The sequence below is a fragment of the Pantherophis guttatus genome, chromosome 2 (assembly GCF_059756535.1).
Source record: "Pantherophis guttatus breed Tessera chromosome 2, ASM5975653v1, whole genome shotgun sequence".
Taxonomy (NCBI): domain Eukaryota; kingdom Metazoa; phylum Chordata; class Lepidosauria; order Squamata; family Colubridae; genus Pantherophis; species Pantherophis guttatus.
Genome location: NC_142064.1, coordinates 142,188,144 through 142,204,043, shown reverse-complemented (window position 1 = coordinate 142,204,043; position 15,900 = coordinate 142,188,144). Strand labels below are relative to the sequence as shown.

General features: G+C 38.7%; 1 long non-coding RNA gene across 1 annotated transcript in view; it reads left to right on the top strand.

Annotated features, from left to right (window-relative positions):
* The first annotated feature begins 4,333 nt into the window (after positions 1-4,333).
* The window catches only part of LOC148115362 (uncharacterized), a 111,962-nt gene continuing 100,395 nt past the window's right edge, over positions 4,334-15,900 (top strand). The window contains exon 1 of the long non-coding RNA XR_015731928.1: positions 4,334-4,624. This is a non-coding gene — a long non-coding RNA (uncharacterized LOC148115362). The remainder of the gene's footprint in view (positions 4,625-15,900) is intronic.

The following is a 15,900-nucleotide window of genomic DNA, read 5'->3' as shown; positions in this document are numbered from 1 at the left end:
GTAATGTAACAGGGCATGCAATGTCACGACTCCTTCTCTGCTGTTTCTGTAGATACCTATGTTTCTTTAAATTCCCACCTGATCCCTATAGGCACCCTTAAAAGAGTAATACGTTGGATGGCTGCAGTTCAGAAATTTGCATAAGCTGAGACAAGATAGTTTGTTGAACAAACAATGGTTTGAAAAGCATGGCTTAGTGCACTAGATGAATTAAGGCATCAGGCTAGAATCCAGAAGCTGATGAGTTCTACTCAGTGGTGGGTTGCTCCCGATTCGGTCCGTTCTATAGAACCAGTAGTAAAACCGGCAGAAGGCTCTACTCACCTGCCATGATGTCATCATGGCTGATCTGCGCATGTGCAGAAGTGCACATGTGTGCTCCCGTTGCAAACCGGTAGTAAAGGTAAGTAGAACCTATCCCTGGTTCTAATCCATAGTTAGGTAGAAAAGCCAGTTGTGTGACTTTGAGCCAGTCACACTCTCTCAGCCCACAACGTCAGACTTGAATGACAAGCTGGTTAATCAATTCCTGCTACAACTAATGGATCACCATTTGGTTGATCTGGAGAAAAAAAAAGATGGATCTAGCACTTGTAGTTGTGTGTTTTCATTCAGATAAATAAGGAGAGAAAGAGAAAGTCTAGGTGGCAATTCCCTTAGAAACAGTCATGAGCATCTGGGCCAGTCATGATTTACAGTTGCCTGTTAAATTGTATTGTAGTGGGTCATTATGAAGTAGCTCAAAGAAACATAACAAGAATTGATCATTGGAATGCAGGCACACAAAGAGAACTTGCAGGAGAAAGGAAAACTCATATTGGACAAATTAGAAAGTGAAGAAAGAACGTGGCTTAGAGCCTCAGACATTGAGAGTTTGACCAGAAATAGATCGGAAGCTGGGATTCACAGCAATTGAAAACAGAAGAAGTTTTAGTTATCCTTGCTTCGATAACAAGCTGGTGTGGGTGTCCTGCATTTGTCTCAGAAACTGTTAACAATGAAGCAGACAGTAAGTCTGAAGGAATTTATTGGTTCGATTTATTGGTTCGATTTATATGCCGCCCTTTTCCGGAGACTCAAGGTGGCTTACAATGCGCTCAGCAATAGCCTTCATACTTTTGTATATACCTGCTTAGTAGGACTTTCCCCCCCCCCCAAAGCGGTGTTCTTTTTTTTTATATACAAAGTCAGCTTATTGCCCCCACAAACTGGGTCCTCATTTTATCTACATCGAAAGGATGGAAGGCTGAGTCAACCTTGAGCCTGGTGAGATTTGAACTTGCAGTAATTACAGGCAGATGGTGTTACTTAACAGTGCTTTAGTCTGCTGCGCCACTAAGGCTCTTGGTCATTCCAAAACGTTAGGAAGGTGCCAGAGTTGGGTGGCCAAGACACTGTTTTTTCATTTGAACCTGCCTCAGTCTCTTCTGCTGCAACTGAAAATTGGCACATAGCAATAGCACGTAGACTTATATACTATTTCATAGTGCTTTACAGACCTCTCTAAGTGGTATACAGTCTCAGTGTATTGCCCCCAACAAACTGGGTCCTCATTTTACTGACCTCAGAAGATTGGAAGGCTGAGTCAACCTGGACCTGGTGAAAATCAAACTGCTGGCAGTCGGCGGAATTAGCCTGCAATACTGCACTCTAAACTTTGCGCTATCATGTTCACTTACATAGGAGAAGAATGGCAAATAGATTAATGTGAAATATTACTAGAGTCTCCTTGAAGATTATTGTATGTGCGTAATGAAATAGGACTTTTTAAAAAATAAACAACACATTTTAAAATTAGGATTCCCTGCCAGTTTCAGATTGTCCATGTAAAGAAAGTGGCAGATGTTTTTGATGTTTGACAGCATGGCATGACTTGTTTAGTATTTTTGACAGAGGAATCAATGACAAAGAGTAGTGGTGAGACTGAGTCTCCTTTATGTGAGTTTTCTTGAAATATTATTATTGTTATGTTTGGTCGCACAGACAACCAGATTTTAGCTTGGATTTGGTATTCTTATCATTGAATCCTTCCCAAGGACCTGAGATAGGAAGCTGTGGTTGTGTGATTGTGTTAAAGATATTGTCACAAGATGTAAGCTGTCCCAAGTAAAACTACGTTTTGCAATTGACTCATGGTGGTTTTGTCAATGCCGGTGGTGTTCAAGTGGTGGTCCAGGTGCTTTGGGATTGTACCCAAGGTGCCCATCACTATTCGTGCTATTTCTGCTTTCTTTTGTCACTGTCATTCTTCTTTTATTTGCAGGTCCTTACATTTTGAGATTTTGTCCAGTTCTCCCCCTTCTATTCTGTTGTCTCTGGGCATTGCCAGGTCCACTATCCAGATTCTTCTTCTTCTTCCTCCTCCTCCTCTGAATATTCTTTTTCAGGGACTCTGAATAATTGCCAACTATAACATTATCATTAAGAAAAGACTTATCTTTTCTCTCTCCCTGTTCCTCCCCACTCCATCCAAATTGTCTTCACTAATCTCATTAACCAGGCTCACTTAAAAAGTTCTCAGCATATAGCAAGCAAAGCTTTGAGATCAGTCCAAAAGCAGAAAACACCTGTGGAACAATAGAGTAAACGGATTGAGCAAGAACCCAAAGCATCTGCTGAAAACTTCCAAAAGCTAACTCAGGCATCACAGTACCATGACGCTAGAAGTAATTTCAAAAGTCCCTGAGGCCTGTGAGATATCTCCCATCCTTAAAGGTCTGATGTATGATTCCTCTGAGGTATGTCAAATAGTTCGTCTCCAAATTGTCTTCCCTTTTTCTGTTAGCTAGAATTTCAGGAACAACTAATAGCAGTGAGTGTGTGTGTGTGTGTGTGTGTGTCTGTGTGTGTAATATTGCTTAGATGGCGGTGAGGGGGATCAAACAAGTCCAAAAAGTTCTCTCCTGAGTCACGTACAGATGAATATAAATGGTAGTCATGGAGATGCAGTTTAGTCCAGAAGCCAAGATCCCATTATTTTGATAACTTGTACTATGATTTGTACATGTCTAGTTCACTATGTCCCATTTAGTTTTAATAAAAAAGTAATATTTATTCTCTAAAATAAGATCTTACTTCAGAGTAATAATTGAGGGAAGGACCATGCATTATTTACAACCATGAAGATTTATTATTTATTTATTTATTTATTTATTTATTTATTTATTTATTATTTCAATTTGTATACCGCCCTACTCCCGAAGGACTCAGGGCGGTGAACAGCCATGGAATAAAACATATGAATACAAAATTTAAAATAAAGTAAAACGAATTAAATAATTTGGCTGAAAATTTAAAACCCCAATAATTTAAGACCAAATTTAAAATTTCCATTTAAAAAGGGGAAAACTTAGGTCAGGCCAGCTTGATGAAATAAGAATGTTTTGAGTGCGCGACGGAAGGTACACAGATCCGGGATCCTTCGTATCTCCGGGGGGAGCTCGTTCCAGACAGTAGGTGCCCCCACAGAGAAGGCTCTCCCCCTGGGGGCCGCCAGTCGACATTGTTTGGCCGACAGCACCCGGAGGAGCCCCTCTCTATGGGAGCGTACTGGTCAGTGGGAGGCTATTGGTGGTAGCAGGCGGTCCCGCAAATAATAATAATAATTATTATTATTATTTAATCTTTAGTGAGATTCACAGCCTTTGAGGCTGGTTAATAGCTCAGCAGCTCGAGTCCTTACCAAGGAACTAGGAACTGTTAAGGTATCGTCGGAGGATGTAAGCTGTTCCGAGTAAGGTGGTTTTTTTGTAGAGTCAAAATGTTCAAGTCTGGCAAATTTAGAATTTCTAAATAGCGGGGTAGCCCTTTGGGTATTGCTCCAAGGGCTCCAATTACAATCGGGACAACACACGATCTCTTTTTCCACAGTCGCTCAACTTCAATTTGCATTATTATTATTATTATTATTATTATTATTATTATTATTATTATTATTATTGTGATTCATTTCATTGGGTGGTAATAAAGCATTCAATATTCCATGTTTACTATGTTTAAAAAGAAAAGGAAAAACATAGATTTCCAACAGTTTGCATTTTTTAGCAATGAATGAGTTCTGGAAAAAAATGTGAAGGTAAACTGTGGTAGGCTCAAAGAGAGCATAAAATACGAATTAAATGTAGGGTGAGAAAAACTGTGCATTAAATGATGATCATTGAGATAATTTACCTCCCTAAAACATTTTCCTAAAACATAAATACCAATTCATGTTATTGGGATTATGATGTCATTAGTCAAATGACATAAAATGCCACCATTTGAGTAATGACATCATTATGCAAATGATGAAAACTGATGCACAATCTTTTGTGTTGAGTTCCTGTGCTGTATTTTCAGTGGCTGAAGCATCTTTGATCAATCTCTCTCACATTTCTAGCCTGGATGGGCAAGACTCTAGTCCAACGGCCCTCAACCTTTTGGGCACCAGGGATCGGTTCTGTGGAGAGAAGTTTTTCCACAGACTGGAGGGGGAGTGGTTTCATGTGTTGCCTGTATCCCATGGGTGAGACTTCGCTTGTTTGCTTGGCCCAGTTGCTGGCATGCGATGGCCCGGTGCCGGTTCACAGACCAGGGGTGATTGGGGACCCCTGCTTTAGTCTAAAACTCATGGAAACTGTTGCCAGTAAGTAAAACATATTACAGAGTTAGAAAGCTACATGAGATCATTCTCTCAGTTTCTTTTTCCTTATACAGGTAGGTCTCGATGTACAACAGTGGTGGGTTGCCCCCGGTTTGCACCGGTTCTATAGAACCGGTATAAAAACCAGCGGGAGGCTTTGCCCACTGACCCCGATGTCACCAAAATGCTTCTGTGGATGTACAGAAGGTTCTGCGCGAGCATCCGTTTTTACATTTGACATTTAAAAAGGTTTTAAAAAGCGTTTGAGTTAAAAAAAAAATTGCTCCTGGGAAGCTTTTTTTCTGACCGTGGCAGCACACGTTTTCTTCCTTGGGCAGCAAAAACACTCGATTTTTAAAAACAGCTAATAATAACATTTTTAACCATGGAATTCCACCCCGAATCACATCCTAGCATCCGTTTTTACATTTGAGTCAAAAAAAAATTTTTGGTCCTGAGCAGCTTTTTTTATGACCGCGGCATCACACGTTTTCTTCCTCGGGCAGCAAAAACACTCGATTTTTAAAAACAGCTAATAATAAGATTTTTAAGCATGGAATTCCACCCCGAATCACATCCTACCATCCGTTTTTACATTTGAGTCAAAAAAATTTTTTTGGTCCTGAGCAGCTTTTTTTCTGACCGCGGCATCATGCGTTTTCTTCCTCGGGCAGCAAAAACACTCGATTTTTAAAAACAGCTAATAATAACATTTTTAAGCATGGAATTCCACCCCGAATCACATCCTACCATCCGTTTTTACATTTGAGTCAAAAAAAAATTTTTGGTCCTGAGCAGCTTTTTTTCTGACCGCGGCATCACACGTTTTCTTCCTCGGGCAGCAAAAACACTCGATTTTTAAAAACAGCTAATAATAACATTTTTAAGCATGGAATTCCACCCCAAATCACATCCTACCATCCGTTTTTACATTTGAGTTGAAAATTTTTTTTTGGTCCTGAGCAGCTTTTTTTCTGCCCGCGGCATCACGCGTTTTCTTACTCGGGCAGCAAAAACACTCGATTTTTAAAAACAGCTAATAATAACATTTTTAACCATGAAATTCCACCCAGAATCACATCCTAGCATCCGTCTTTACATTTGAGTGAAAAAAATGTTCTTGCAACTGAGCAGCTTTTTTTCTGACGGCGGCATCACGCATTTTCTTCCTCGGGCAGCAAAAACACTCGATTTTTAAAAACAGCTAATAATAACATTTTTAAGCATGGAATTCCACCCCGAATCACATCCTACCATCCGTTATTACATTTGCGTCAAAAAAAATTTTTTGGTCCTGAGCAGCTTTTTTTAGACCGCGGCATCACGCGTTTTCTTCCTCGGGCAGCAAAAACACTCGATTTTTAAAAACAGCTAATAATAACATTTTTAAGCATGGAATTCCACCCCGAATCACATCCTACCATCCGTTTTTACATTTGAATTGAAAAATTTTTTTTTTGGTCCTGAGCAGCTTTTTTTAGACCGCGGCATCACGCGTTTTCTTCCTCGGGCAGCAAAAACACTCGATTTTTAAAAACAGCTAATAATAACATTTTTAAGCATGGAATTCCACCCCAAATCACATCCTACCATCCGTTTTTACATTTGAATCAAAAATAATTTTTTGGTCCTGAGCAGCTTTTTTTCTCACCGCGGCATCACGCATTTTCTTCCTCGGGCAGCAAAAACACTCGATTTTTAAAAACAGCTAATAATAACATTTTTAAGCATGGAATTCCACCCAGAATCACATCCTACGTTCCGTTTTTACATTTGAGTCAAAAAAAATTTTTGGGTCCTGAGCAGCTTTTTTTCTGACCGCGGCATCACGCGTTTTCGTCCTCGGGCAGCAAAAACACTCGATTTTTAAAAACAGCTAATAATAATATTTTTAAGCATGGAATTCCACCCTGTATCACATCCTAGCATCCGTTTTTACATTTGAGTCAAAAAATTATTTTTCCCCCTGAGCAGCTTTTTTTCTGACCACGGCATCACGCGTTTTCTTCCTCTGGAAGCAAAAACACTCGATTTTTAAAAGCAGGAAATAACAACATTTTTAAACATTGAATTCCACCCCGAATCACATCCCACCATCCGTTTTTACATTTGACATTTTAAAAAGGATTTAAAAAGCTTTTGAGTTAAAAAAAAATTGCTCCAGGGCAGCTTTTTTTCTGACCGCGGCATCAAGCGTTTTCTTCCTCGGGCAGCAAAAACACTCGATTTTTAAAAACAGCTAATAATAACATTTTTAAGCATGGAATTCAACCCCGAATCACATCCTACCATCCGTTTTTACATTTGAGTGAAAAAAATGTTCTTGCAACTGAGCAGCTTTTTTTCTGACGGCGGCATCACGCATTTTCTTCCTCGGGCAGCAAAAACACTCGATTTTTAAAAACAGCTAATAATAACATTTTTAAGCATGGAATTCCACCCCGAATCACATCCTACCATCCGTTATTACATTTGCGTCAAAAAAAAATTTTTGGTCCTGAGCAGCTTTTTTTCTGACCGTGGCATCACGCGTTTTCTTCCTCGGGCAGCAAAAACACTCGATTTTTAAAAACAGCTAATAATAACATTTTTAAGCATGGAATTCCACCCCGAATCACATCCTACCATCCGTTTTTACATTTGAGTCAAAACAAATTTTTTGGTCCTGAGCAGCTTTTTTTCTGACCGCGGCATCATGTGTTTTCTTCCTCGGGCAGCAAAAACACTCGATTTTTAAAAACAGCTAATAATAACATTTTTAAGCATGGAATTGCACCCCGAATCACATCCTACCATCCGTTATTACATTTGAGTCAAAAAAAATTTTTTGGTCCTGAGCAGCTTTTTTTCTGACCGCGGCATCACGCGTTTTCGTCCTCGGGCAGCAAAAACACTCTATTTTTAAAAACAGCTAATAATAACATTTTTAAGCATGGAATTCCACCCCAAATCACATCCTACCATCCGTTTTTACATTTGAGTCAAAAAAAATTTTTTGGTCCTGAGCAGCTTTTTTTCTGACCGCGGCATCACGCGTTTTCGTCCTCGGGCAGCAAAAACACTCGATTTTTAAAAACAGCTAATAATAACATTTTTAAGCATGGAATTCCACCCCAAATCACATCCTACCATCCGTTTTTACATTTGAGTCAAAAAAAATTTTTTCGTCCTGAGCAGCTTTTTTTCTGACCGCGGCATCACGCGTTTTCTTCCTCGGGCAGCAAAAACACTCGATTTTTAAAAACAGCTAATAATAACATTTTTAAGCATGGAATTCCACCCCGAATCACATCCTACCATCCGTTTTTACATTTGAGTCAAAAAAAAATTTTTGGTCCTGAGCAGCTTTTTTTCTGACCGCGGCATCACACGTTTTCTTCCTCGGGCAGCAAAAACACTCGATTTTTAAAAACAGCTAATAATAACATTTTTAAGCATGGAATTCCACCCCAAATCACATCCTACCATCCGTTTTTACATTTGAGTTGAAAATTTTTTTTTGGTCCTGAGCAGCTTTTTTTCTGCCCGCGGCATCACGCGTTTTCTTACTCGGGCAGCAAAAACACTCGATTTTTAAAAACAGCTAATAATAACATTTTTAACCATGAAATTCCACCCAGAATCACATCCTAGCATCCGTCTTTACATTTGAGTGAAAAAAATGTTCTTGCAACTGAGCAGCTTTTTTTCTGACGGCGGCATCACGCATTTTCTTCCTCGGGCAGCAAAAACACTCGATTTTTAAAAACAGCTAATAATAACATTTTTAAGCATGGAATTCCACCCCGAATCACATCCTACCATCCGTTATTACATTTGCGTCAAAAAAAATTTTTTGGTCCTGAGCAGCTTTTTTTAGACCGCGGCATCACGCGTTTTCTTCCTCGGGCAGCAAAAACACTCGATTTTTAAAAACAGCTAATAATAACATTTTTAAGCATGGAATTCCACCCCGAATCACATCCTACCATCCGTTTTTACATTTGAATTGAAAAATTTTTTTTTTGGTCCTGAGCAGCTTTTTTTAGACCGCGGCATCACGCGTTTTCTTCCTCGGGCAGCAAAAACACTCGATTTTTAAAAACAGCTAATAATAACATTTTTAAGCATGGAATTCCACCCCAAATCACATCCTACCATCCGTTTTTACATTTGAATCAAAAATAATTTTTTGGTCCTGAGCAGCTTTTTTTCTCACCGCGGCATCACGCATTTTCTTCCTCGGGCAGCAAAAACACTCGATTTTTAAAAACAGCTAATAATAACATTTTTAAGCATGGAATTCCACCCAGAATCACATCCTACGTTCCGTTTTTACATTTGAGTCAAAAAAAATTTTTGGGTCCTGAGCAGCTTTTTTTCTGACCGCGGCATCACGCGTTTTCGTCCTCGGGCAGCAAAAACACTCGATTTTTAAAAACAGCTAATAATAATATTTTTAAGCATGGAATTCCACCCTGTATCACATCCTAGCATCCGTTTTTACATTTGAGTCAAAAAATTATTTTTCCCCCTGAGCAGCTTTTTTTCTGACCACGGCATCACGCGTTTTCTTCCTCTGGAAGCAAAAACACTCGATTTTTAAAAGCAGGAAATAACAACATTTTTAAACATTGAATTCCACCCCGAATCACATCCCACCATCCGTTTTTACATTTGACATTTTAAAAAGGATTTAAAAAGCTTTTGAGTTAAAAAAAAATTGCTCCAGGGCAGCTTTTTTTCTGACCGCGGCATCAAGCGTTTTCTTCCTCGGGCAGCAAAAACACTCGATTTTTAAAAACAGCTAATAATAACATTTTTAAGCATGGAATTCAACCCCGAATCACATCCTACCATCCGTTTTTACATTTGAGTGAAAAAAATGTTCTTGCAACTGAGCAGCTTTTTTTCTGACGGCGGCATCACGCATTTTCTTCCTCGGGCAGCAAAAACACTCGATTTTTAAAAACAGCTAATAATAACATTTTTAAGCATGGAATTCCACCCCGAATCACATCCTACCATCCGTTATTACATTTGCGTCAAAAAAAAATTTTTGGTCCTGAGCAGCTTTTTTTCTGACCGTGGCATCACGCGTTTTCTTCCTCGGGCAGCAAAAACACTCGATTTTTAAAAACAGCTAATAATAACATTTTTAAGCATGGAATTCCACCCCGAATCACATCCTACCATCCGTTTTTACATTTGAGTCAAAACAAATTTTTTGGTCCTGAGCAGCTTTTTTTCTGACCGCGGCATCATGTGTTTTCTTCCTCGGGCAGCAAAAACACTCGATTTTTAAAAACAGCTAATAATAACATTTTTAAGCATGGAATTGCACCCCGAATCACATCCTACCATCCGTTATTACATTTGAGTCAAAAAAAATTTTTTGGTCCTGAGCAGCTTTTTTTCTGACCGCGGCATCACGCGTTTTCGTCCTCGGGCAGCAAAAACACTCTATTTTTAAAAACAGCTAATAATAACATTTTTAAGCATGGAATTCCACCCCAAATCACATCCTACCATCCGTTTTTACATTTGAGTCAAAAAAAATTTTTTGGTCCTGAGCAGCTTTTTTTCTGACCGCGGCATCACGCGTTTTCGTCCTCGGGCAGCAAAAACACTCGATTTTTAAAAACAGCTAATAATAACATTTTTAAGCATGGAATTCCACCCCAAATCACATCCTACCATCCGTTTTTACATTTGAGTCAAAAAAAATTTTTTCGTCCTGAGCAGCTTTTTTTCTGACCGCGGCATCACGCGTTTTCTTCCTCGGGCAGCAAAAACACTCGATTTTTAAAAACAGCTAATAATAACATTTTTAAGCATGGAATTCCACCCCAAATCACATCCTACCATCCGTTATAACATTTGAGTCAAAAAAAAATTTTTGGTCCTGAGCAGCTTTTTTTCTGACCGCGGCATCACGCGTTTTCTTCCTCGGGCAGCAAAAACACTCGATTTTTAGAAACACCTAATAATAACATTTTTAAGCATGGAATTCCACCCCGTATCACATCCTAGCATCCGTTTTTACATTTGAGTCAAAAAATTATTTTTCCCCTGAGCAGCTTTTTTTCTGACCGCGGCATCACGCGTTTTCTTCCTCTGGCAGCAAAAACACTCGATTTTTAAAAGCAGGAAATAACAACATTTTTAAACATTGAATTCCACCCCGAATCACATCCCACCATCCGTTTTTACATTTGACATTTTAAAAAGGTTTTAAAAAGCTTTTGAGTCAAAAAAAAATTGCTCCAGGGCAGCTTTTTTTCTGACCGCGGCATCACGCGTTTTCTTCCTCGGGCAGCAAAAACACTCGATTTTTAAAAACAGCTAATAATAACATTTTTAAGCATGGAATTCCACCCCGAATCACATCCTACCATCCGTTTTTACATTTGAGTCAAAAAAAATTTTTTGGTCCTGAGCAGCTTTTTTTCTGACCGCGGCATCACACGTTTTCTTCCTCGGGCAGCAAAAACACTCGATTTTTAAAATCAGCTAATAATAACATTTTTAAGCATGGAATTCCACCCCAAATCACATCCTACCATCCGTTTTTACATTTGAGTTGAAAAATTTTTTTTGGTCCTGAGCAGCTTTTTTTCTGACCGCAGCATCACACGTTTTCTTCCTCGGGCAGCAAAAACACTCGATTTTTAAAAACAGCTAATAATAACATTTTTCACAATGGAATTCCACCCAGAATCACATCCTAGCATCCGTCTTTACATTTGAGAGAAAAAAATGTTCTTGCAACTGAGCAGCTTTTTTTCTGACGTCGGCATCGCGCATTTTCTTCCTCGGGCAGCAAAAACACTCGATTTTTAACAGCTAATAATAACATTTTTAAGCATGGAATTCCACCCCGAATCACATCCTACCATCCGTTATTACATTTGCGTCAAAAAAAAATTTTTGGTCCTGAGCAGCTTTTTTTCTGACCGCGGCATCACGCGTTTTCTTCCTCGGGCAGCAAAAACACTTGATTTTTAAAAACAGCTAATAATAACATTTTTAAGCATGGAATTCCACCCCGAATCACATCCTACCATCCGTTTTTACATTTGAATCAAAAATAATTTTTTGGTCCTGAGCAGCTTTTTTTCTGACCGCGGCATCATGCGTTTTCTTCCTCGGGCAGCAAAAACACTCGATTTTTAAAAACAGCTAATAATAACATTTTTAAGCATGGAATTCCACCCCGAATCACATCCTACCATCCGTTTTTACATTTGAGTCAAAACAAATTTTTTGGTCCTGAGCAGCTTTTTTTCTGACCGCGGCATCACGCGTTTTCTTCCTCGGGCAGCAAAAACACTTGATTTTTAAAAACAGCTAATAATAACATTTTTAAGCATGGAATTCCACCCCAAATCACATCCTACCATCCGTTTTTACATTTCAGTCAAAAAAATTTTTTTGGTCCTGAGCAGCTTTTTTTCTGACCGCGGCATCACGCGTTTTCTTCCTCGGGCAGCAAAAACACTCGATTTTTAAAAACAGCTAATAATAACATTTTTAAGCATTGAATTCCACCCCGAATCACATCCTACCATCCGTTTTTACATTTGAATTGAAAATTTTTTTTTTTTGGTCCTGAGCAGCTTTTTCTCTGACCGCGGCATCACGTGTTTTCGTCCTCGGGCAGCAAAAACACTCGATTTTTAAAAACAGCTAATAATAACATTTTTAAGCATGGAATTCCACCCAGAATCACATCCTACGTTCCGTTTTTACATTTGAGTCAAAAAAAATTTTTGGGTCCTGAGCAGCTTTTTTTCTCACCGCGGCATCACACGTTTTCTTCCTCGGGCAGCAAAAACACTCGATTTTTAAAAACAGCTAATAATAACATTTTTAAGCATGGAATTCCACCACAAATCACATCCTACCATCCGTTTTTACATTTGAGTTGAAAATTTTTTTTTGGTCCTGAGCAGCTTTTTTTCTGACCGCGGCATCACGCGTTTTCTTCCTCGGGCAGCAAAAACACTCGATTTTTAAAAACAGCTAATAATAACATTTTTAACCATGGAATTCCACCCAGAATCACATCCTAGCATCCGTCTTTACATTTGAGTGAAAAAAATGTTCTTGCAACTGAGCAGCTTTTTTTAGACCGCGGCATCACGCGTTTTCTTCCTCGGGCAGCAAAAACACTTGATTTTTAAAAACAGCTAATAATAACATTTTTAAGCATGGAATTCCACCCCAAATCAAATCCTACCATCCGCTTTTACATTTCAGTCAAAAAAATTTTTTTGGTCCTGAGCAGCTTTTTTTCTGACCGCGGCATCACGCGTTTTCTTCCTCGGGCAGCAAAAACACTCGATTTTTAAAAACAGCTAATAATAACATTTTTAAGCATGGAATTGCACCCCGAATCACATCCTACCATCCGTTATTACATTTGCGTCAAAAAAAAATTTTTGGTCCTGAGCAGCTTTTTTTCTGACCACGGCATCACGCGTTTTCTTCTTCGGGCAGCAAAAACACTCGATTTTTAAAAACACCTAATAATAACATTTTTAAGCATGGAATTCCACCCCGAATCACATCCTACCATCCGTTTTTACATTTGAATCAAAAATAATTTTTTGGTCCTGAGCAGCTTTTTTTCTGACCGCAGCATCATGCGTTTTCTTCCTCGGGCAGCAAAAACACTCGATTTTTAAAAACAGCTAATAATAACATTTTTAAGCATAGAATTCCACCCCGAATCACATCCTACCATCCGTTTTTACATTTGAGTCAAAAAAAAATTTTTGGTCCTGAGCAGCTTTTTTTCTGACCGTGGCATCACGCGTTTTCTTCCTCGGGCAGCAAAAACACTCGATTTTTAAAAACAGCTAATAATAACATTTTTAAGCATGGAATTCCACCCCGAATCACATCCTACCATCCGTTTTTACATTTGAGTCAAAACAAATTTTTTGGTCCTGAGCAGCTTTTTTTCTGACCGCGGCATCATGTGTTTTCTTCCTCGGGCAGCAAAAACACTCGATTTTTAAAAACAGCTAATAATAACATTTTTAAGCATGGAATTGCACCCCGAATCACATCCTACCATCCGTTATTACATTTGAGTCAAAAAAAATTTTTTGGTCCTGAGCAGCTTTTTTTCTGACCGCGGCATCACGCGTTTTCGTCCTCGGGCAGCAAAAACACTCTATTTTTAAAAACAGCTAATAATAACATTTTTAAGCATGGAATTCCACCCCAAATCACATCCTACCATCCGTTTTTACATTTGAGTCAAAAAAAATTTTTTGGTCCTGAGCAGCTTTTTTTCTGACCGCGGCATCACGCGTTTTCGTCCTCGGGCAGCAAAAACACTCGATTTTTAAAAACAGCTAATAATAACATTTTTAAGCATGGAATTCCACCCCAAATCACATCCTACCATCCGTTTTTACATTTGAGTCAAAAAAAATTTTTTCGTCCTGAGCAGCTTTTTTTCTGACCGCGGCATCACGCGTTTTCTTCCTCGGGCAGCAAAAACACTCGATTTTTAAAAACAGCTAATAATAACATTTTTAAGCATGGAATTCCACCCCAAATCACATCCTACCATCCGTTATAACATTTGAGTCAAAAAAAAATTTTTGGTCCTGAGCAGCTTTTTTTCTGACCGCGGCATCACGCGTTTTCTTCCTCGGGCAGCAAAAACACTCGATTTTTAGAAACACCTAATAATAACATTTTTAAGCATGGAATTCCACCCCGTATCACATCCTAGCATCCGTTTTTACATTTGAGTCAAAAAATTATTTTTCCCCTGAGCAGCTTTTTTTCTGACCGCGGCATCACGCGTTTTCTTCCTCTGGCAGCAAAAACACTCGATTTTTAAAAGCAGGAAATAACAACATTTTTAAACATTGAATTCCACCCCGAATCACATCCCACCATCCGTTTTTACATTTGACATTTTAAAAAGGTTTTAAAAAGCTTTTGAGTCAAAAAAAAATTGCTCCAGGGCAGCTTTTTTTCTGACCGCGGCATCACGCGTTTTCTTCCTCGGGCAGCAAAAACACTCGATTTTTAAAAACAGCTAATAATAACATTTTTAAGCATGGAATTCCACCCCGAATCACATCCTACCATCCGTTTTTACATTTGAGTCAAAAAAAATTTTTTGGTCCTGAGCAGCTTTTTTTCTGACCGCGGCATCACACGTTTTCTTCCTCGGGCAGCAAAAACACTCGATTTTTAAAATCAGCTAATAATAACATTTTTAAGCATGGAATTCCACCCCAAATCACATCCTACCATCCGTTTTTACATTTGAGTTGAAAAATTTTTTTTGGTCCTGAGCAGCTTTTTTTCTGACCGCAGCATCACACGTTTTCTTCCTCGGGCAGCAAAAACACTCGATTTTTAAAAACAGCTAATAATAACATTTTTCACAATGGAATTCCACCCAGAATCACATCCTAGCATCCGTCTTTACATTTGAGAGAAAAAAATGTTCTTGCAACTGAGCAGCTTTTTTTCTGACGTCGGCATCGCGCATTTTCTTCCTCGGGCAGCAAAAACACTCGATTTTTAACAGCTAATAATAACATTTTTAAGCATGGAATTCCACCCCGAATCACATCCTACCATCCGTTATTACATTTGCGTCAAAAAAAAATTTTTGGTCCTGAGCAGCTTTTTTTCTGACCGCGGCATCACGCGTTTTCTTCCTCGGGCAGCAAAAACACTTGATTTTTAAAAACAGCTAATAATAACATTTTTAAGCATGGAATTCCACCCCGAATCACATCCTACCATCCGTTTTTACATTTGAATCAAAAATAATTTTTTGGTCCTGAGCAGCTTTTTTTCTGACCGCGGCATCATGCGTTTTCTTCCTCGGGCAGCAAAAACACTCGATTTTTAAAAACAGCTAATAATAACATTTTTAAGCATGGAATTCCACCCCGAATCACATCCTACCATCCGTTTTTACATTTGAGTCAAAACAAATTTTTTGGTCCTGAGCAGCTTTTTTTCTGACCGCGGCATCACGCGTTTTCTTCCTCGGGCAGCAAAAACACTTGATTTTTAAAAACAGCTAATAATAACATTTTTAAGCATGGAATTCCACCCCAAATCACATCCTACCATCCGTTTTTACATTTCAGTCAAAAAAATTTTTTTGGTCCTGAGCAGCTTTTTTTCTGACCGCGGCATCACGCGTTTTCTTCCTCGGGCAGCAAAAACACTCGATTTTTAAAAACAGCTAATAATAACATTTTTAAGCATTGAATTCCACCCCGAATCACATCCTACCATCCGTTTTT